This window comes from Podarcis raffonei, chromosome 3 (genome assembly GCF_027172205.1).
Source record: "Podarcis raffonei isolate rPodRaf1 chromosome 3, rPodRaf1.pri, whole genome shotgun sequence".
Lineage (NCBI taxonomy): Eukaryota > Metazoa > Chordata > Lepidosauria > Squamata > Lacertidae > Podarcis > Podarcis raffonei.
In genome coordinates, this window is record NC_070604.1 from 64,098,680 (window position 1) to 64,120,780 (window position 22,101).

The window sequence follows — 22,101 nt, forward strand, 5'->3', positions numbered from 1 at the left end:
CAAGCTTGTAAGCAAAGTTCCTAAAGCCAAAGAAGACCTTGACTGACTTAAATATGGAGAATGAGAAAAGGAGGCTTCTGGGAGGAGTCATTAACAGCAACAATTCTATACCTGTTTACTCAGCAAGATCTGTGGAAATTAATGGGGCTTTCTCCCAGGTCAGTGGTCTGGGACTGCAGACAAAAGGAGCCACACCAGACAAGTGCATTCTCCTGAAAGACCCACAGGATCTACTTTATAGAATAATGATTACTAATATTGTAACAATGGCATTTGTAAAGCTCATGGTTTTTCTCTAACTGCCCTCTGGGACTTCTGAAACATCCTGCTGATTATACACACACACACACACACACACACACACACACACACGTGCTGTTGACATAGTTTACATAGTTATGGGGCACTAGGCCTTGTTTCCCACATCTTATTGGCAGTGGTAGGCTATGTGTACATAATGATGTCCTAAGGCACCCTGTGTACTTTGCTACCCATCCACCCCACCACTTGACAGAAGGTTGGATATGACAGATGATCATCAGTTGAAGGAAGGGGAGTATACTGGCTGTGTTTAGCCTCTACCTCCAGACCATTAATCAGCAGTCAATAATTTTTTAAGGAGCAAATACAGGATTCAAAAGCATGGTGCGTGCACTTTCTGCAGTTAGATAAAGCATCTGGTCACACCCACAACATACTTTTAAAGCCCTGTGGTTCCACTCTAAGAATCATGCCCGCCCACACAAAAAGAAAAGAATCGTGGAAACTGTAGTTTGTTAATGGAGCTGAGAGATGTTAGGTGACCCTTAACAGACTACAGTTCCCAGAATTATTTGGAGGGTTGGAGCTGTGACTCTTAAAGTGAAATAAGAGTGCTTTAAATGTATTATGTGGGTTTCCAGAACTCTCTCTTAAATACTCCAAGGCAAATCTCAAAAGGTGATACTTAAATGGAAACCTGTTGCTACACACAGGTTGCCTTTGCTGTCTTGGAGCAATAAATACAATCAACTCCTGCAGAAACACCATTAATATATACAGAATATGACAAAGAGTGAACCATTCATGTCATATTCCTTTCAGCCTACTGCCTACATTTCAGTGGATTGTCCCCACAGTGAAAGCTCATAAAGCTTGCAAATCTAAAGTTCAGACACTAATTTTTTTTACTAAATTCAGAAAGGCGAAAAAAGAAGCGATTGGAGTAGATCTTTGGAGAGTAAACTTTAAAAGAAACATTTTTTCTTTTCAAAAATTATAAAATGAACCAGTAAGTATAAAGGTAACAAACTCAGAGAGGATACAATAGGATAGTTTGGTTTGATACATGATGAAGTAAGAGTTACTTAAATAAAAAAAAAGTTTCTCATGAACACACTCATTGAAGTTGCCCTCTGTCTGTCTTGATAGACAATGGAGTGTGCCTGCATTAGCAGCACTGAAGTGACTTCCTCGGAGCAGAAGCCCGGGCAGTGCAGGTATATGAAGGTCCTGGACTGCCCAGATGTCAAGATCCATCTCTAAGCCTCACTGATGTTGTCCAAAGGAAATAAGAGCAATACTGATTTGACTCTTACTTGGCTGCAGGAGTTGCTGGAAGGTGCCATCCAACTGTCTTAGGGATTCCACTCCAAATTTGTGTGGAGTTTCTCCTTGGCATGTTTCTTCTTCTGAAGATATCCCACAAGGCAGCGGAGGTTTAGAATCAGAGCTTCCTTTTCCTTAGAGGGGCAATCTTCCCAGACTGATGAGCCCAATCTGCCCTGACTCAGTCAAGTATGACTAGGGATTTAAAAGTAAGCAAATGTGAATCAAACCCTTCCCTCCTCTGGCTTTTTTGTTTTTTGTTTTGTTTATATTATAAAGTGAGCTCTCCAAAGGCAATGATATGATATCAATGGGTTCTTTTCCCAATGGCCAATACTGACAATGACTTTTTATTATTTTTATTGGAGTTCTGCAGTGATTAAAAAGGTCATGTAAGGAAAAGACCAGGATCCCTTCTGAAATGATACATTACCTGAAATGTAGCAGATAATTTAATGTAAAATTATCTGATACATTAAGAAACCCCTGTGCATTCAGAAATGGAACAGAAAATACATTTTGTATTTTAAGTAATGCGACTTTGGAAATAAAATCTTAAGCATTTTCATAATTGTATATGTGCTACTGATTGGAATTTTATGGAAAGGACAATATCCTCCAGAGAAGGGAACTAGATTACTGAGCTAACATTTTATGATTACTGTTTTTTTGTGTTAATACTATTAGGAAATACATAGCTTCAATCACTGTGGGCACTTCGAAGGTCAACAGAAAGAATAAATAAATACATAATAGGCACAGACTGAAACCATTTTATTTTTCCTTGGTCAACATCTAGGAACAACACTTTTAAGATCTTTATCATACAGATTTTATTCACATGAAAAAATCCATTTGCTGCCAGTGTGAACTACTAGATCAAATTAATAGCATTATTTACTTTAGCAAGGCTTGGAGAATCAGAGGTATACAGGGGAAAATTGATTTTCTTTCTTTCTTTTTTTGTACTGATCAGCCATGGAATCTCCATGTTCAAAAACAGATGTCTGAGAAAAACAACTAGCAAAGGCCATCATCTTCATGCCTACCTTGCGCACTTCCAGAGGAAGCTGGCTGGTTGCCAATGAAAACAAAATGCTGGACAAAATAGACCTTTGGCCTGATCCAGCCAGGCAGTTATTCTGTTCTTAAAGCATCCAGTGAAAATCAAGCTCTAGAAATGTACTTGGGGTGCTTCCAGGTGAGCGCTTAATTTGCAAACAGGTTGTTGAGAGATTTCAAACAACAGACCCCCCCCCCAAGTGCTGCTATTTTCCAGGAACTGTCCTGGATTTACAGAAGCTGTCCTGGTATCTGATTTGATCCCAGAATGTCCCGCTTTTCCTTACGACACCCCGATTTTCACCAGAGAAATGTTGGAAGGTATGCAGTTCTGTGACTCCAGAGCCAAGGAGATAAGTAACTATGTAGCCTTTAGAAGACATCTAAAAGCAGCCCTGCATAGGGAAGTTTTTAAATGTTTAAAGTTTTATTATGTTTCTATATATGCTGGAAGCTTCTCAGAGTGGCTGGGACAACTCAGTCAGATGGGCAGAGTACATGTAAGGGGTAAATCCAGATTAAGGAAGGTGATACAAGATGGCATTTCATTTTGATACTAGTGGGGTCATGTGGATGTTGCAAAAACACAGCCACCACCTTGACTGCATGAGAAACACCCATCACGCAATGATCAGCCATATGGAAGCACTCCCAGTTAAAAACCTCATCAACAGTCCAAAGATGAAAGAAAAACTTCTGAGGAAGGCTCAGGTCTAGGCCTTACAGTGCCAGTAGAGCATGAGTGGGAGACCTACTGCTTCAGGGCTGCATGTGGCCTTTCTTGAATTTCACCCAGACCTCAGCTTAATTTTATACGGGTGACCAGGCGGTTAAACATGTGGGGTGGGGTGGGGAATGTCACACAGAGAGAAAGATATATATTTGACGCCTCCTTTTGGCTCTGGCCCTGGCCCTGACTAAAGCCCTTGACAATGTCTCCCAAAAGAATGAGGCCTTCAACAGGAAAATGGCTCCCTGCCTTTGGACTATAGCTGCCTCTCAACATACGATCCCTGCATTTGCCTTATGGATGCAATACTTAAGGCAGCATTCTATCAGCCTCTTGCCCAAGGGCTGTCAAGGAGCTCAGGTAGATGGTAAGTGGGCCTGGAGGCAAGTATGGACGGGTGGGAAGTTCCTCAGAAACAAATTAGTCAGGCTAAGCTCCATGGTGGCACGCGTGTTTTTGAATGCCAAAGTCCCAGCTTCGATCCCCGGCTCTTCCAGTTAAAAGGATCAGAAAGCAAGCCATGGAAAAGACCTCTGACTGAGACCCTGGAGAACGGTTGCCAGTCAGAGAAAACAGTACTGGGCCAGTTGGACAAAGGCAGATTCCAAAGGTATGGCAATAGCATTCAGGTTGTATGTGTTGATGTTTGTGACCAGTCCTGGTTTGGTGTTCTCAGTCTGGATATCCCAGTTCATTAGAGCATGGTGCTGATAATGCCAGGCTTGCAGGTTCAGTCCCTGCATGGGACAGCTGTACTGCAGGAGTTTGGACTAGGCCCTCAGGAACCCTTCCAACTCTACAATTCTATGAATCTATGAAAAGCCCCCTTGGCTTTTCGTCTCTGGCAAATACTCTGTGCAAATGGTCTAAGGAATATTCTGACACGAGCACAGAGACATGCTTTATGGAGGGGGGAAACAGTGCATTTGAAGAGTTAAAAGACATTAATGAATTAAATATCACACGCCTACATTCAAGCTCACTCTAGGGATATTGTCTTTAACATCAAAACACTTGGAGTTTTAGTCATGAATGAACATATTTCCAGGAGAGAGAGAGGTGAAATAATAGAATATAGGCAAAGATAGATTCCTGGCTGCTTTAGCAGGCTGTGACTGACCCTTTCAAAGCAGCTGCCTACATATAATTTTGGAACAACTCTGGGAATCTCATTAAGAGTTGAATTTCTGGGAGCAATACTATTCTGCCCCAGAAGGTAGAACAACACACACACACACACACACACACACACACACACACACACACACGATATCATCAACTCTGCAAGTTGAGCACAGTCAGAAAATGTGTGGAAGCTATTTTTCTTACCTCTATGTGACATGGCAACTTATTCTGCTCACCGTGTAAAATAAATCACAATTGTGCTTCATTTTGCTGGTCTGCTAACAAATAAAAGCAGCAATTGGCTACTGAAATGGATAGTCCTGGTTTGTTTGTTTGTTTGTTTTAAAAAGGCAACCTAAATGCTATTTCTCTGTTTCTGCTGAAAGGCTCAGCTAAGTCACATCAAGAAGGCATTCAAAGATGCATTAAAAACAGAAAAAGAATAACCCAACAAACAATGCATCATGAAGTAGTATGAAACATATGCATATCATATAAAAATCAGCCAAAGGGTTACTATCATACTGGTGTTCAAAAAAGATGACAAAATAGCCTGGAGCCACACCATTTGTGATCCTCATGGCACACCCCTTTGGAGGGTGTGTGTGTGTAGGTGTATTGTGTACATTCCTTTGTAATTCATTGGATTATACTTTGTAGATTTTTTTACTTTTCTTCCTCCTTTTCCTGTATGCACCCCTATGACAGTTTCTCTGGTTTGCAAAGATATCCACAGGCCCCAAAAGCTTGGTGACACTTGTTGAATGCAATACTTGAGTCAAATCATCAACATCGTATTTCTCTGCATTATAATGCTCTTCCATGGTAAACTATGCTTCAAGTGGCTCACAACATTGAGAAGTATACACAAGATAATTCTTTAGCATAAGAGGTTATGTAAAAAAATGGCTAAGGAAAGCATTTCCTATCAATAAATGTACAATAAATTTAAACAATCCAATAAGGTCTAACAAGAAAAATACAAGATTATGGTCCAGGACAACAACAGATGTCAAGAATGAAATATTGAGTTACTGTTGGGGTCAAGAATTAAATACTACTAGTCCCCAGTGTGCACAAGCAACCTTTGTAGCTGGAGTCAGTCAATGCTGCAGCCTCCCAGGCCAGGTAGGAAAGGGGCCAGAAAACAGGCAGGGGCTAGTACTTGTGGGACAAGTACTAATTGTGCTAATAATGAACTCATCCCTATGTAGCTAGAATGGCTCCATCTGCAAACAAGGGCAAGGTCTGAGCATTCTTGAGAAGACCTTTGCTGATGCTGAGAAGAGAGTTCCCCTCAAAGCAGAACCAACTTTAAAAAAGGGAATTTCCTTAGGACTACAGCAGAGGAGCAAAGGGTTAAATTCCCTCGCTGTGCCTCCTGTGATCCCACTAATTGTCAGCCCCCCTCTTAGCTAAGGCAATTTGCATTTTAAAAAACCTGCATGTTCCATTGTTCCATGCAAAGGCCCATTTAGCTTCATTGTAGCATGGCTTTTAAAGATACAGTGTTTGCCTGAGATTCAGATGTGACAACTGGGGATGGAGGAGAAATTAGACTCAGTTTGCATGCAAAGGCAAGCCTATCCAATTCTTTGAAATTCGCACTTCTCTGAAATTTGTGATACAGTTCTCCAGCCAAACAATATTTACAACATATTGAGGAAAAGTGTGCATGAAAATGAATATATTACTGAAAATAACGTAAGAATGCATTATATATGGGGAAATTGCTTTGCCAAAATGTATTTGTGAGTCAAAAGTGCATACAAAAATGCGTTTATTAGGAGAAATTTGTACTAAACTGCTGGTGTATTTTTATGACATAATGGAACTACCCCCTCCCCAGCTTCAAAGCCCGTGCCTGAATACCTTTGCTAAGTCTCCCAAGACCTACCTCTTGTGAGCTGGCATTCGGGGCTCAGGAGTAGTTCAGAGAAAGGTGTAGGCATTTCAGTGAATTTAATGAAATTTTGTTCTGTTTTGCCTCCCCCCCCCGTCCTCTTTATTCGTTTTACTCACCTCATTCCTTCACTTTTGCATCTATCTATCCATCATCATGCAAGGGACGCGGGTGGTGCTGTGGGTTAAAGCCTCAGCGCCTAGGACTTGCCGATCGAAAGGTCGGTGGTTCGAATCCCCGCGGCGGGGTGCGCTCCCGTCATTCAGTCCCAGCGCCTGCCAACCTAGCAGTTCGAAAGCACCCTAGGGTGCAAGTAGATAAATAGGGACCGCTTACTGGCGGGAAGGTAAACGGCGTTCTGTGTGCTGCACTGGCTCGCCAGATGCAGCTTCGTCACGCTGGCCACGTGACCTGGAAGTGTCTCCGGACAGCGCTGGCTCCCGGCCTATAGAGTGAGATGAGCGCACAACCCTAGAGTCTGGCAAGACTGGCCCGAACGGGCAGGGGTACCTTTACCTTTTTTTATCCATCATCATTAGTCATAATCAGGCTTTACATGAGATTTGCGACTGAAACAGTTCTTAACCCACTGAGGATAGTTCAAGAAGAACTTTAATTTGACATAGCCAAATTACAGAAGGGTTGTAAATTAGTCGTGGAGCAGCTACTTTGCATGCAGGACATCCCACTCCTTATCCACAGACTTCTGGAGAGGTGCTATCAGTTGGTGTAGACAACAATGAACTGTATGGGGCACTTGCTTGACTTGGTATAAGCCAGCTTCCTATGTTCATTATGGGGGAAAAAATCTCAGGGATGATAAATCCATCAATGCTTATTCATCATTTAAGTTGCATAGAAAATTAAAATTAAATTGAAAATTCTCTTGTTGGGGTTTTAAACAAGCACACTTTCCTGGCCTGGCAAATAAGATAACACACACACACACACACACACATGTGCCATTTTACATCCACAAGAAAAATCAGCTTAGAATAGGGAATAAACAAACACACACACAGGTACTAAAAGGTTTATCAGCAAAAGCATATACCAACAAGAAGTACTGTTAGGGAAACAAGTAATTCGAGCTGGATTTTCAGGTGATATGTTTTCCTTTGGAAGAATAGTTTGTTTTAAAATGACAGCTTCCTGCATATAAATTGGGGTCAAGTTATCAACCTTTATAAACTAATAGCTGTATGATTCAAAAACATTTGGTGCGTGGAAGAGGGAGGGAGGGGAATAGCGTGCATATTTTAAGCCCGAATTGCATCATATCAGATAATATTAGCTCCACGTCATCTAATGCAGTACATGCGGTCCCCATAAATCACTCAATGTGACACAAAGAACATTAACTCTTCTCTGTGAGTGGGATTCAGTCATACCACGGATACGGGCTTAAAACCGGTGAGAAGTCAGATCCAATAACTGTCCCAATTATCTCCCAGCACAATGTTTTCCACCTGCGAGGAATGATTATGTGTCAGTTGAGATGATAAAAGTCCTTAAAGGGATGTTGATGCCTCACAAAACACACACACACAAAAAAACTGAGAGGCATGTTTAGTGAGCTATGTCAGCTTTATGTGCCTAATGTATTCCTGTTTCCAATTTTAGTATTAAACACACAACCAGGCGGGGAAAGGCAGAAGGGGTATGACGGAGGGAGGAAGGTTAATGTAAATATGCAGCCGAGGACTGGCACTTGTGAGATATGGGTTCACTTCTTGCTCTCTATTAGCCCCTCGCAGAGGTAAAGGATTAGCACTTGTAGCAGTTTATATAAACTTCCTTGGCATTACAGAAGTTGCTAATGCTGGTGGGCTGATTTTTCAAGTCCATGTCAAGGGAACCTTGACAGCAGCACAAGATGGAGGACGGCAACTCTGAGGGGGTGTAGTAGCACCGGTGGTGATTATTCCGTTTGCTTGTGGCAATGCATGCTCCCTGTGACAAATCTTTCAACTGCCACAGTGACTGTAAAGATAATGGGGTCTGTAAGCTCCCTGGGTTAAAGCTGAGAATTTTATGCCTAAAGGCTGTCTCCTGGCTGGCCTGATGGGTTCTTTTTGCTGCCCAGGCATTTCTGTTCAGCGACAAAGGTGCAATCTGTATGCATTTAAATAAAACCAGAATGAGCCATCTCTCTACCTTTCCTGACCTAACCTACCTCACAGGGTAGTTGTGGCGATTAAATAAGGATGGGAAGAACCGTGTACGCCACATTGAGCTCCTTGGAGAAAAAAGGCGGCATAATAATGCAATTTTAAAAAGGCATTTGCTGCAGTTGTTGCTCATTTCCATAGGATCTCAATCAAAATCGGTTTTGAGGTTACCGTGGTATGCAACTTTTAAAAAATATATATATATGTTTATTTATTTATTTATTCTATTGTTTTTTATTTCATAACAATTATATCCTACTTGCCTGTGAGGAAAAAACCCCTCAAAGCAGTTTACAAGAAGAATAAAACAATAAAATTATCAATAAAAACAGTTAAAACAGTTATTTAGAATGTTTAAAAAATAATTTAAATCAACGATGAGCTAAAAACAGATTAAAACACATGTTTATGATGAAGATAGTATCAAAACATGTCGGGAACATAACAACCCTCTCCAATATATTTTTGATCTTCCTTTTTTGTTTGTTTTGGTAGCATCACCATAGTGACCATAATGTGAGATTCGGCACTAAGTATAACCTTGATTAGACATTCCAGCTGACCAGGAAAAAGAATAGCCTAGCCATTTTTGTTTGTTTGTTTTGGTTTTTGGCCAGTTTTTCAGGAAAGCAAACAGGCAAGGCTGCCTCAGATGTGTGCGTGTGTTTTACAAAGCTGTATATCTTAGGAAAATGAAAACCTTTATTCTGGGTTCACCTGTAGACGCTATCCTTAGATCTACTCGGGGTTCTGTCCTAGTATCAGGCAGCAGAGGCAGTACCAGAATTTTTGGTGTCAAGAACTGGGAATGGTCATAATCCATTAGAGGAGAATGTTCCATTACTGTATTGCTCCAATCAACTACTACCTTTTATTGGGGCCAAATTATACATTAAATGCATTTAAGATCATTGGGTGGAATACAGCACAGCACTAAGGAGATTGGTCCATCACTGGTAACCCAATGAAACAATCTTCCCTTTTCCCCCTTGTTTTGGATCTTCTCTTGACTGCCCCTTCTCAGAGCAGATTTGGGAGAGGCATGCAAGGTGTGTGGGGGAAGGGGGGGAACTGTGTTATGCTAGTGGGACTCCTTGTGCTGGCTTCCACTAGCAGAACAGGATACTTGAATAGGGCTTGATATCTATTTTTTCAAAATAGCAGCTGCAGGATTGGGGCTGTGGTACTGATGATGGGGAATGTAGCCCCCCCCCACCCATTGGTTCCACTGTCATTGCACTAAAAACTCTGTCATTGCACTAAAAATTAGAAGCAGTTTATTGGCAGGATGCATTTAATGACACAGGCCGGGGAAAAAATGTCTTCACTTGTCACTTATAGATTAAATTGCTTATAGAGCCAAGAGTTTTGGCTCACCTTTGGAATATTATACACTAAAATGATTGCAGTTCAGCCTGCTGTTATCTACTTCGCAATAACTAGCCATACTGCTCCACAGACAAAACATTTCCCTGCTCTCCATCTTTGCCTGCCAGCATTAATATGCATGCTTTCCTACAAATATATGTGTGCCCGAACTTAACTGTATGCAAAATAGGGCGGGAAGAAATGCTCGAGTATTTAAAACACTCTATTTTAAAATAATGATGACTGCATGTTTTTCCCCCCACAGGAAAATAGTGTTATCTGGTTTCATGGCAGGAGTACAGCACACACACAAAATTAGTACATTCGAAAATAGCAAAACACAACAGATTTACAGGTCATGTCTTAGAGTAGCAATTGAAGTTTATTTTAATTTTTAAGAAAATAAGTATTGCGAGCTAAATACACAGAAAAATGAATGTCCAAACACGAAGATAACAGTATATAAATGTGGGGCCCTGCAGCACATTGTTTCAGTGTATGACTGTGATACCTGTGACTGTGGTTGACAGTGCTGAAAAAAACAAAACAAAGTTAGAATTGGCACTACTCAGAATAAATTATTTCCTGTCAAAAGGCACAACTGAAAGCCTTCAGTGATAAAAACAAAAGCATTGTTTTCTGCAAATATGCTACTGTACACTTTGTCCAGAACCTTTAACCCAAGATTTCTGGTAAACTAAAGTAGGAGGATTATGGACTAAGAGGTAAATCTTGTCCTATTCTTTGGGAGCCTGTTCCCCTGGATAGTGCCCTATGGCATGCTGGCAAATCCTAACAAATTGGTCTCTTTAAATTTTATTCTGCCCAGCCATAAATAAAGCCTTTTAAAATAATTTTAACAACAACAACAACATCTGATAGCCTGGCTTTTTATCAAAAAACCTAAATTATGTTCCTTAAGCATTTGGGGAACTTGGAGACAGAATTTATGAAACAGGTCTAAGTTTGCAACAAAGTAAAAATTGAGCAGTTTGAAAGCTGGAATAGATTAGTATCTTTCTTGCAACATAAAGAGAGGAATAACAATTTATAAATGGGAAAGGAGCATGTAAAAGGCTTCTTTCAGATCGCGAGAATATTAAAAAGCCAGTTATTTAATGTATTACATTTATACCCCACCTTTCTTCTGTCGGGGAACCCAAGGTGATGTACATGTGGGTCACCCATCCAGACCTGCTTAGGTTCAGCAAGGCGATGGCGTCATGGGCCAGTTGGATTTCTGAACCTTTGAGCCGTGTGTCAATAAAACAACATATTCTTCTAAATGAGGGCAGGGCTGTTATGTTTCGAGTGCAAAGTGCTGTCAGTGGGGTCTAGTCTAGCATTTAGGTCACCTGCCAGAATCACAGATGAATGAGGATTTTTCATAGTGATGTCGGCCACATAGGCCTCAAGTTCCTCCCGCAGTGCTCTGATCTGGAACTTATGCCTCAATGCAGGGATGTAGGTGTCTATTATCACTAAAGGGTAAAGGTAAAGGGACCCCTGACCATTAGGTCCAGTCATGACTGACTCTGGGGTTGCGGCGCTCATCTCGCTTTATTGGCTGAGGGAGCTGGCGTACAGCTTCCGGGTCATGTGGCCAGCATGACTAAGCCTGTTCTGGCGAACCAGAGCAGCACACGGAAACACCGTTTACCTTCCCGCTAGAGTGGTACCTATTTATCTACTTGCACTTTGACGTGCTTTCGAACTGCTAGGTTGGCAGGAGCAGGGACCAAGCAACAGGAGCTCACCCTGTCGCAGGGATTCGAACCACTGACCTGATCGGCAAGTCCTAGGCTCTGTGATTTAACTCACAGCTATTATCACTATACAACAGAATTGGAATTGAGTTTTGACTGCCCTTGCATGCGTCTTAAAAGAGGGGAGAGGAGTTATAGTAGCTTGTAAAGTCGAAGAAACAAGAATTCCCAGTTCCTCCTCTTGCTCTTCCAAAGCTGCCCCTTTTTACTTCCCCTATGGAGAAGGTATGAAAACCATTTAAGGACATCTCCCCAGTATACCAAGTTTCCTGGATAAGACAAATATCAAAGCAAGTTAAAAAGATGATGAAGCTAGTGTCTCTTGTGGATGCAGCACAACCAGACACATTCCAGGTTAGAAGGGCAATCTTATGCTGATCTTTTCATGGTCATGTAGGTACTTTTCCAGCCACAAACTGAGTACCTGAGGTACTTGGATTGAAGGACCACACATTCTTGCAGAAACAGGACCTGGGTAATTGAGGCTGCTGCTCCTCTGTTGCAGGCAAGTGTGGACAGATCAATGCAGCATGAGCAGCAAAGTGAGGGTCTCCAGGAAGTAGGAATCCTGCTGCCCTGTGCGGAGAGCCCGGCTCCCACTCTTTAAGCTCTCTCATTGAGAGCCAGGCAGGTGTCGTAGGCATTCACTGTAGCAGTTATTCCCCACCAAATCAGTTCAAGGAAGGGAGTTGTAGTTCAACCACATTTGGAGTGCCAAAGGTTCCCCACCCCAGCCCTAGTATATGGACCGCCTAGGGATACACAAAAAATGCTGCATACTGCCCCGACGTTCTTTCACACTTTCACCTGGCATTTCCCATTCTACTGCTGTTGGTATATTTTGCACAACTGCCTTCTGTGTGCCTGGATGGAAGATAGAGAAGGGCATTGGAGTTTGTGTGTAGAAACTAGCCTACCTTACTGTACAAAGGTAAAAAATTATTCTTCTGCTCACAACTGGGCCCACCCACCACTCACTGGGACTATTTCCCATGTTGGTCATAGCTGGCATTTCAGAGGAAACAGGTTTGAATTCCTGTGGATTACTAGATTACTGATAAACGGCCTTGGCCCAGTATACCTGAAGGAGCGTCTCCACCCCCATCGTTCAACTCAGACACTGAGATCCAGTGCCGAGGGCCTTCTGGCGGTTCCCTCACTGTGGGAAGTGAGGTTACAGGGAATCAGGCAGAGGGACTTCTCGGTAGTGGCGCCTGCCCTGAAGAACACCCTCCGATAAATTGTCAAGGAAATAAGCAACTATCCTACTTTTAAGACATCTGAAGGCAGTCCTGTTTAGGGAAGTTTTTAATGTTTGATGTTTTTTTAATATTTGATTGGGAGCTGCCCAGAGTGGCTGGGGAAACCCAGCCAGATGGGTGGGGTGTATTATTATTATTATTAATAATAATAATAATAATAATAATAATAATAATAATAGTAATATATTGAAGGCAGGACCCTACAGCAGCAAGCACTGAGGAGTCCCTGCCCTGCATAGATTCAAGTGAATGCAGGAAATGTGAGAGAAGTAATAAAAAGCAAATAATCCTGTAATTTGACTAGTGAGATTGATGTTGAGGAAGAAGATTTGTGTTTGGGTCAGGGACATCATAACAGGTTTTCCTGGGTTCTGTGAGCACAGGGTGCTGCTGCATTGCTGAGGTTAGCAAGCTGTGAATCTTTGTTAAGTCCCTGGATAGGAGACCACTGGGTGTAATACACACACACACACACACACACACACACACACACACACTATGCCACACAAACACACACCCTACCACACTAATACATAAAACTAATTACTAACCAACATTGATGGATGCTGTGCTGATCACCTTGGATAATTAGCTTTTTCATGTTTCTGCTTGTTTCTGTTTTATTGCAAATTAAAATAAACTTCCCTTGAGATATTAAAATATGACCCACAAGTCTGTTGTATTTTGCTATTTTTATATGTACTAGCTTTGTGTATGCCGTTTCTCTGTGCCCTTGCCACAAAGCCAAATAACACTATTTCGCTCTGAAAACATGTGCAGCCGGCGCTGTTTTAAAATATATGATTGTAACTTAATATGCATGTGCTCACCATCTATTGTGAATCAAAAACAGATTAAAAAGTGTGCTCATATCTGTAGAGAACTATGAATACTAGCACTGAAAGATGAAGATCTGGGTGATGTTCTGCCCCAGAACCATTATTGCAATAGAGATTGTGTCACTCAGTATCTAATACAGGAAATATTTATATGAGTATGTAGTAGATGGTCCAAAACTTTGGGATCCATAACAATTTTAAAAACAAACAAAAATAATAAGGTTTTATTGCGTATTATAGACAGCTTAGACTAGCTACAAAATGCTTCCGTTACTTCTTTCTTACAGACGTCCTGCTGGGGATGGTTCACAAAAAGAAAATCAACACCCAACAACATTGGTCCAGGAAGTAAGCTCCATAGAACTCAATGGGGCTTATATCTGCAAAGCAAAGCTACTGTAAGTGGTGTTTACTGTAAACAGCACCAAGGCGGGCGGTGGGCAAAATTGCAGTCACTGAGAGGGGTGATTTTGCGTAGGAAATTAGGACCTGGCCTGGATCCATATTGACAGCGTATTGCCAGCGTATTACTTTATCTTCAAAGTAAAAATGGTCAGTTTCAGCATACAGTAAAAAACCCCCATGAATAATGCAACAGGTACTTTGATCCTGAAACTGTTTTAAAAAATGAAAAAGTTTAACACAGGCTTCTGGGGGAGAACTTGCCTCATTTTGCAACGCCAAATTAAAGCACTGATATAATATATATTTATCTCCTTACTTTACTTTAAAAAGTATATGTATTGGAGTTGACTACTTTCGGGTATTGTATAATAAATTAAATTAAATGTGTTGAATGAGCCAACTTTGAAAAAAAATCACTTTTAGGTAGTATGTGCAGCAAGCCTGGCCCCGTACGGAAGATCATGTAAAACACTGATGTTGTTGGTTTGTGGAGAGGAGGAGGGAACTTCAGTGCCTGCAACTTTCACAGGCCTACAAAGAACACCAGAGGATTCAGGGTGCAATTTGCAAATAACAGTTTTCCATCTTTTCCTTTTCAACACGAAAGAGAGACCCACCTGGTGTTTTGCGGCAAAGACTGTGCATTGAAATATTTCAAATCACTGAACCCTGGTGTCTGCTGAAGAGTATGAGGTTGCAAACTTTCCTCCAAAACCTTTGACTTCTGCAGTCCTTGCTTCTTTCTCAATTAGCCTCCTGTTCCTGCGTTCTTGTCTTCCAAGGATCAGGTGGGGCTCTCCAGGCATATTTGTGCCTACAACTCCACAGGCTTCAAGAGGTCCTAGTCTGTCCCCATTTCTCCAGGCCAGAAGCATTCTCATTTTCTTCTTTCTCAAACTGTCAGTACTGGAGTCTGTTGGTCATCCTGGAAGGGTATTTGTGGCATTGAACCCTGGTGGCACCCCTTGACCACCTATAATTTCAGGCATTTTTGAAGGATCAGCAAGATGCAAATGTAGGCATTCACAACACCAAAATACAAGCCTAATCAGGAAAATGGAAAATTGCTCATGCAAATATACCTCAGATAATTTCTTTTGCTAAGTGAGGGGAAAAAATCCTATCTCAGAGGAAGGCTGAGCAACAATACATCAATATTTTACAGTTAATTTTATGAAGTGATCTGAAAGCAAGGTGGGCTGTTAATAAATAACGTTAGTGTTCTCGTGGCTACTACTGTGTAATCTTCATTTGAAAGTGTAATCCTGTTTTCATGATATATCAGTGCAAGTTGCTATGAACAAGGTCACAAAGAGAGGATTATGCATGTATACAAATGATATCAAATATCACATACAGTGGTACCTCAGGTTAAGTACTTAATTCATTCCGGAGGTCCATTCTTAACCTGAAACTGTTCTTAACCTGAAGCACCACTTTAGCTAATGGGGCCTCCTGCTGCCGCCGTGCTGCCGGAGCGTGATTTCTGTTCCTATCCTGAAGCAAAGTTCTTAACCTGAAGCACTATTTCTGGGTTAGCGGAGTCTGTAACCTGAAGTGTATGTAACCTGAAGCGTATGTAACCCGAGGTACCACTGTACATATAAGGCTAAATAAGCAATCATATTTCAAGAAGCCATTATCAAGACTACTTTGTATGAGAATTTTTTTAAAAATCCCAGTATTTTATAGATTTAATATTTAATTTGGTTAACTAGGGATGGAGGACAAATTTGATTCAGTTCAGATTTAATGTTGAATTTACCTAATTTGCACTTTCTGAAACAATTCAAGTTTAGGTTATAATGGTTTGATATGTTTTACTTGCTTTTATAATTGTACATTATATTGTTGAAAACCACCCTGTGACTCTTTGTTGAAGGGGAGTAAGAAATGTAACAAACAAACAAGCAAACAGCGATACTTTAAAATATTTAATACTCAGTCTCATACACAGGAGAGATTACACTGCCAGGGCACTTATGGTTCAAGGATAGGGACCTCATGTATTGGCTGGTCATATTTAGTTTGGCCCATTATTGCAAGTGATGTGCGGGGAAACACATTTCCCTAATAATGAAACATAAATTAAAATTATTGCAGTTGGAGTACTGGGAGCATACAGTTGCCTTGAAACAGAAGCACTAATTGGAGGAAGCAATCTGGATTACCAACAATGGAGTAATTTATGTTCAATTATCTTGTGGGGGGAAATCATTTAGGAAAGCTCTAAGAATGGAAATCGAGGCGGATATGAAATTCAAACTTGACTGAAACTAGGCTAAAATGCAAGTCCATTTAAAAATGATATTTTCACTCACACAAAGGACTAGAGAATTGTTTATTTTTCATACTCCTTCATTATTGATACTTCCTACTAAATTGAAGTATGGTTCACCCGCAGATCACTCTGTGGTTCATGTATAACCTCTTAAGAGTTTTCTGAGCTTCTGGAAGAAACTGGCTACGTGTTTCCCAACTTTTGTCATTTGCTGCGAAGGCTAAAATTTCACTTGCATTTACTGTGAGGTTGTAATTTTTGTTTCATTTGGATTCTCAAAGGCCATCCCCTGTCAGCTGCTTCTTGCACTGCTGGTTGTGTGATTTAGAGCTAAGCTGGACACACTGGAAGCAATAACCAGAACAAAGTTTCAGCACTGATGGCAGTGGTGGTTGGTGCCAAGTGGGACGGGGGGGGGGGGGGGCGGGGCAGAAGGCAAGGAGACCAACAGCAGGTGAAGCCAGACAAGGGTAGGAAGACAGTGTCGCCTCCTAGAGTGGTTGTTAGTAAGAAGACATGCAGGTGGGGGCAGGCTGAGACAAGGTGAGTTTAGTGGGGCAATGGCCCATTTGCCTCAATGAACTTTGACTGACAGCATGCGACAAATCACAACTATTCCTCCGCTGTCTCATTCCCCTTCTATGCTCTTTAGGCAATATGGATTTTGTATGAATATCTGCAGGCATGTGGCAAACTATTCAGTCCCTTTCCTGGCCCCATTTACACACAGGTGTAGTAATGTACCATTGAGCAATTGCTTCTGATGGTGTTACGTTATGGCTAGGATGCACTTGTGGTGTTTTCATTAACCATATTATGACCGGAGATGGAATTACTGTTAAGAGTGTCATGTATGAGAAAGTGACCTGAGTACAAGACTGGTATGAAATGGTTAAAGATGAATTTAATGGCTGACTGTTAAAGTGAAAAACAACTCCATATAAGGGACAAGGAGGGTTCTGAAACATACACATAAGGGGGAGAAAATGAATTGAGGAAGTTGTCTTTCATGGACTGTGGTTGGAGGAGAGATGGTGAAATTCTGGCAGAAGGATCCTAAATTGCTTCAGTTCCTACATTTAGCATCCTCAGGGACATGGTAATCTGAGGTACGAAGCAAATAATTGCTCTATGGGCCGTGCTTGTGGCTATGTTGACTTCCATATCTGCAACACATTTTCTTAGTATCACACCAGACACGTTCATATTTTCATTCTCTCGTCATTCCCACCCCAAACTCCTTGTAGTTTATGGGTAGTAGATTAGTGCCCAGAAACTCGGCTAAAGTAGCAATTAATTTCAGGCACTGGAAACACTTGCGCATGCCTCAGCTTTGAAGTAGTTCACTCAAGGGGATTCTGCAGATTAGCTGATGAATCCTGACAGGGTGTCACCAGAAAGAACTGGAGACATTGTTGTTCCAGCAAATTTCCCAGCTGGGTGAATAGGTGTCTACCATGGATGCTTATTTTGTATTGGTTTTTAATTTATTTGCTATTCTCTCTCCCTCTCCCTTCCTCCCTCCCTTCCTCCCTCCCTCCCTCTCTCTCTCTCTCTCTCTCTCTCTCTCCCTCTCTCTCTCTCTCTGTGTGTTTAAGCTGTTTTATTGCATTTTCTACATCACGTTGAGAAGTGTGTCTGTAGATGGCTAATAATAATAATAATAATAATAATAATAATAATAATAATGATGATGATGATGCACATGAAGACAGCAGTAGAAAACCAAACCAAAACTCCAACTCAGGAGCATTAAAATTATTCCAATGACAGTTGAAAACCAATTCATTTTAAAAAGCTATTTATAATCCAAATAAAATCTTGAAAAGGAAAGGCTTTATTACTTTCCAAAAGTTATCGCAGACAGTGACTGGGACTCAGAGAATGAGAGGAAGCTCCAAAAACAAAGTTGAACAAACTTTCATACCACTTCCTTTTTTCTCCCACAGTTCCACTTTCTCCCCCCTCCCATTTTGGGCATTCTACCGTATCAATTCTACTGCAGGGACGCGGGTGGCGGTGTGGTCTAAACCACTGAGCCTAGGACTTGCTGATCAGAAGGTCGGCGGTTCAAATCCCCGCGACGGGGTGAGCTCCCATTGCTCGGTCCCTGCTCCTGCCAACCTAGCAGTTCGAAAGCAAGTCAAAGTACAAGTAGATAAATAGGTGGGAAGGTAAACAGCATTTCTGTGTGGTGCTCTGCTTCGCCTGCAACGGCTTAGTCATGCTGGCCACATGACCCAGAAGCTGTCTGCGGACAAATGCCGGCTCCTTCGGCCAGTAAAGTGAGATGAGTGCAGCAACCCCAGAGTCGTCCGAGACTGGACCTAACGGTCAGGGGTCCCTTTACCTTTACCTTCACCTTTACCATATCAATTTAGAAAAAGCAGTCAAAGAAAGAAAGCTACTAATGTGAAATATTGAAAAAGGAGAAAATAGAAAAAAACATTTGCTATGACCTGGACACACACACACACACACACACACACACATGATTTATGGGACTAGTAGTGTTACTGTTGGCATTTTTAAGTTAACAATAGAGCTGCTTGATTGCTGATCGATTGCTTAGATAAATTGATTCAAAACCTTTTGCTTGACTAAAAAGTGCCCCTAGTGAATGCGGCAGCAACTTTTCAAAATGTTGTTAATTATTATTATTTAAATGAAAGAAGTTGCATTTTTTTACAAAATGCAGGGGCTACCTAAAAAGATCTGTCACACAAGAGAAGCCCCTTGTCTACAATGGCACTTGCTACAAAGGAATGCATATTTAATTGACAAATCAATGAATCAGTTAAACCATCAGTCAACTGAGGGATTTTTAATGGGATGACAGTCCTAATTAAAAACAACCAGCCTGTTGTGGATATTAAATATGAATTACCTGTCTCAGTGCTGGAACCTGCAGTCAATTCATGCATCCATCCAGAGTGGAATGGTCCAAAGGGGGGGGGGGACCAAGAACTCAGATTTCTTTAACATTCCCTAAATGGTTTGGGACCAAGTTACTTAAAGGACTGTCTATGTCCAAACAAACCTGCTTGGAATCTGAGATCAGCTGCAGAGGTTTATGTGCATGCCAGGCTGGCAGATGCAATGGGCAGAGCCTTTTATGCAGTGGCCCATGCCTGTGGAGCTCCCTCTCCCCCCAAATATGACCAGCTGCCTCCTTGGTAGTGTTAGGTGGGCACTGCGAATATCTTTGTGCAGAATTGGTTTCAATATAGGCAGAATCCACCCTTTCCCCTTTCATTCTACTGTGGCTGGCTGTGATATATTGACTTGAAATGTTTTTACTGCCTTTTATTGTGATTCCTGTGATTATGTGTATATTTTATGTGGCTTCAAATTGTTCCAAATGTTGTTGGCCTAATAAATCTACTAAATAATAATATTTTGATTTAGTATGTTTTAATTTCTGACAGGTGTCCCCCCTGGGGGTGTGTGTGTGTGGTGGGTTGGGCCAGATTTTATCAATGTCCAGAAGTTCCCTGTTTCTACTGAAGATGCCATAGGTCGCCAGGGGAAGAACATTTCTGTCTGTTGTTATTACAACTTTAAAGAAACAATTTAGAAATATTTATTTTACCTTAAATATTCTGTTCACTCAAACCTATTATGTATTCTTACTCATTTCCTTTCATTTAAAAAAAAATCTTAGTAACCAATTCTTGTCAATAAATTTGGATAGTTGCTTGACATAGAATTTATCTTTTTTTTTTTTGCAGGCTTTATACTTGTACTTCATGGAACCATAGTTCGTTCTTGCTTTTACACCTTCTCCACTGACACGTCCCCTTGTTGTTTACAATGGCTAGAATTAAATTATATTTTTAATTGTATTTCATCGGGAGCTAATATTTCTTTATCAACCTTCAGAGTGACTGATTGAAAAAGGCCGAGCATTTTGAAGTCTTGGATTTTCACAGACTATACAGCAGATGACTCCACGTCCTATGTCCTTGTCTCATTTAGAAAGAATAATTACTAATCAATAGTGAAGGGCCATGTGACACAGTAGGTTAATTCACTAGCCTTTTGCCTCTGGAGAGTTGGATTCCAGCTTAGGTCATGTGCAAAGTGTTTCTTTCATGGTTTCAGTCTTGTCCCTGGTGGATATTGGGCCATATCACAAAAGAACAACATGTAATATGATACATGCCACATGGCTGGTAGTTTATTCCCAAGCCTGGAGCAGCAAGGATGCTGCAAGCAACGTAACATGGGGATGTAGTAGCATTAAAGGAGAAAAAATGTCCAGAAAATCTGGACGTATGGCAGCCCTACGGAACACATTTTGTCATACGTTGCTTTTACGGAATCAGTTTTGTAAGTTGCTCTGTTTGCTATTTTTGTAAGGTACGCTGTTGCTATTTAATCAGCAGCTTGTGATGGGGCATGTTCAACTGATCAGACTAACAAAACAATGACATAGACTGCATTGTGGATCCAGATCACTGGTGACTGTAAGGTGTCTACATACGGGTACATAACTGGACTCATGGCAGGCAAGGGCTCTGTTCTATTGGGACTCTGTCTGCCACTAGCCCATCTTTAGCCACCAGTGTCATAGACCAAGGCAGGTAGGGCAAAGTAATCTATCTTCGATAGTAAACCATGATCAGGAGATAGTAGCCAGGGACTTGCATTTGTTTTATCAGGACAATTACTAGTATATGTTGAGTTTTTAAAAATGGTTATGGATTTGGCAGGCTTGTCTTTGATGGATAAAGAAACCCTAAAGAATCTGATAGGGAATTGGACAATTAAGATAACGAATGAAAGATAGTAGACATCGTGCACAGATCCTTAGAATAGCTTCAGATCGTATTGGCCTCTATGAGAGCTAGTCTGTGATTAGATAGGCAGATAAAAATTGATTGAACATTAGTACACAAGAAAGGTATTTCCTTAATTTGATCCCTTTCAAATCTGTGAAATATTCCACAAGACAGCCTAGTGTGCTTTTTAATATAGCTCTTTTCAGTTCTGCTAAACACATACGTTGCTCATCTGTTTTTATCTGCATATGTTACATGTTGGTGCAAGATCGTAGCCATATAGCGGGGCCTAATTATTTCGGTATGGTTAACCAGCCTTTGCTTGGCTGACTTTGTATGTGTTTGTGGTGAGTGCTTTGACTAGCTTGTTACTAGGAGTAGCAGCATCAGAATTTTCAGACCATCTGGCAATCCTTAATCAGGGGTTGGCTGTCTTTGCCTAGCAACAGGAAAATACCAGGACAAACACCAGCTCTACCATTTGTTCTACCTCTATAGGGGAGCAGTACCATTGTCTATTGCTTGTGACACCAAGTTAAGAAACAAGCACACACAGAGACTAAGCCTTTAAATGGTTACAAACTGTAATTCAGTGTTCTTTGGTGGCAGATGAACAATTAAAATATAGATTTTAACTGCATTTTAATCAGAACCATTCTCTATGAGGAAGGGGGGGGGGGCTGTACCTGACTCAGCGAAGTAGAACCATAAGATTACTGTTCATTCAGCAGGACAAGAAAAGATCTCCCACAGCATAAATGCATCAACTCCTATCACCTAACATCAAAACTACATTTTAAATTTCCTGGAATCTATAA

At 41.1% G+C, this 22,101-nt stretch overlaps 1 long non-coding RNA gene across 1 annotated transcript; it reads right to left on the reverse strand.

Annotated features, from left to right (window-relative positions):
- Positions 1-7,971: 7,971 nt before the first annotated feature.
- LOC128411634 (uncharacterized) lies at positions 7,972-9,354 on the reverse strand. The gene is made up of 2 exons (XR_008329858.1): positions 9,296-9,354; positions 7,972-8,522 (listed from the first exon to the last, which is right to left on the reverse strand). It is a non-coding gene; the product is annotated as an uncharacterized LOC128411634 (long non-coding RNA).
- Between the last annotated feature and the right edge of the window lie 12,747 nt (positions 9,355-22,101).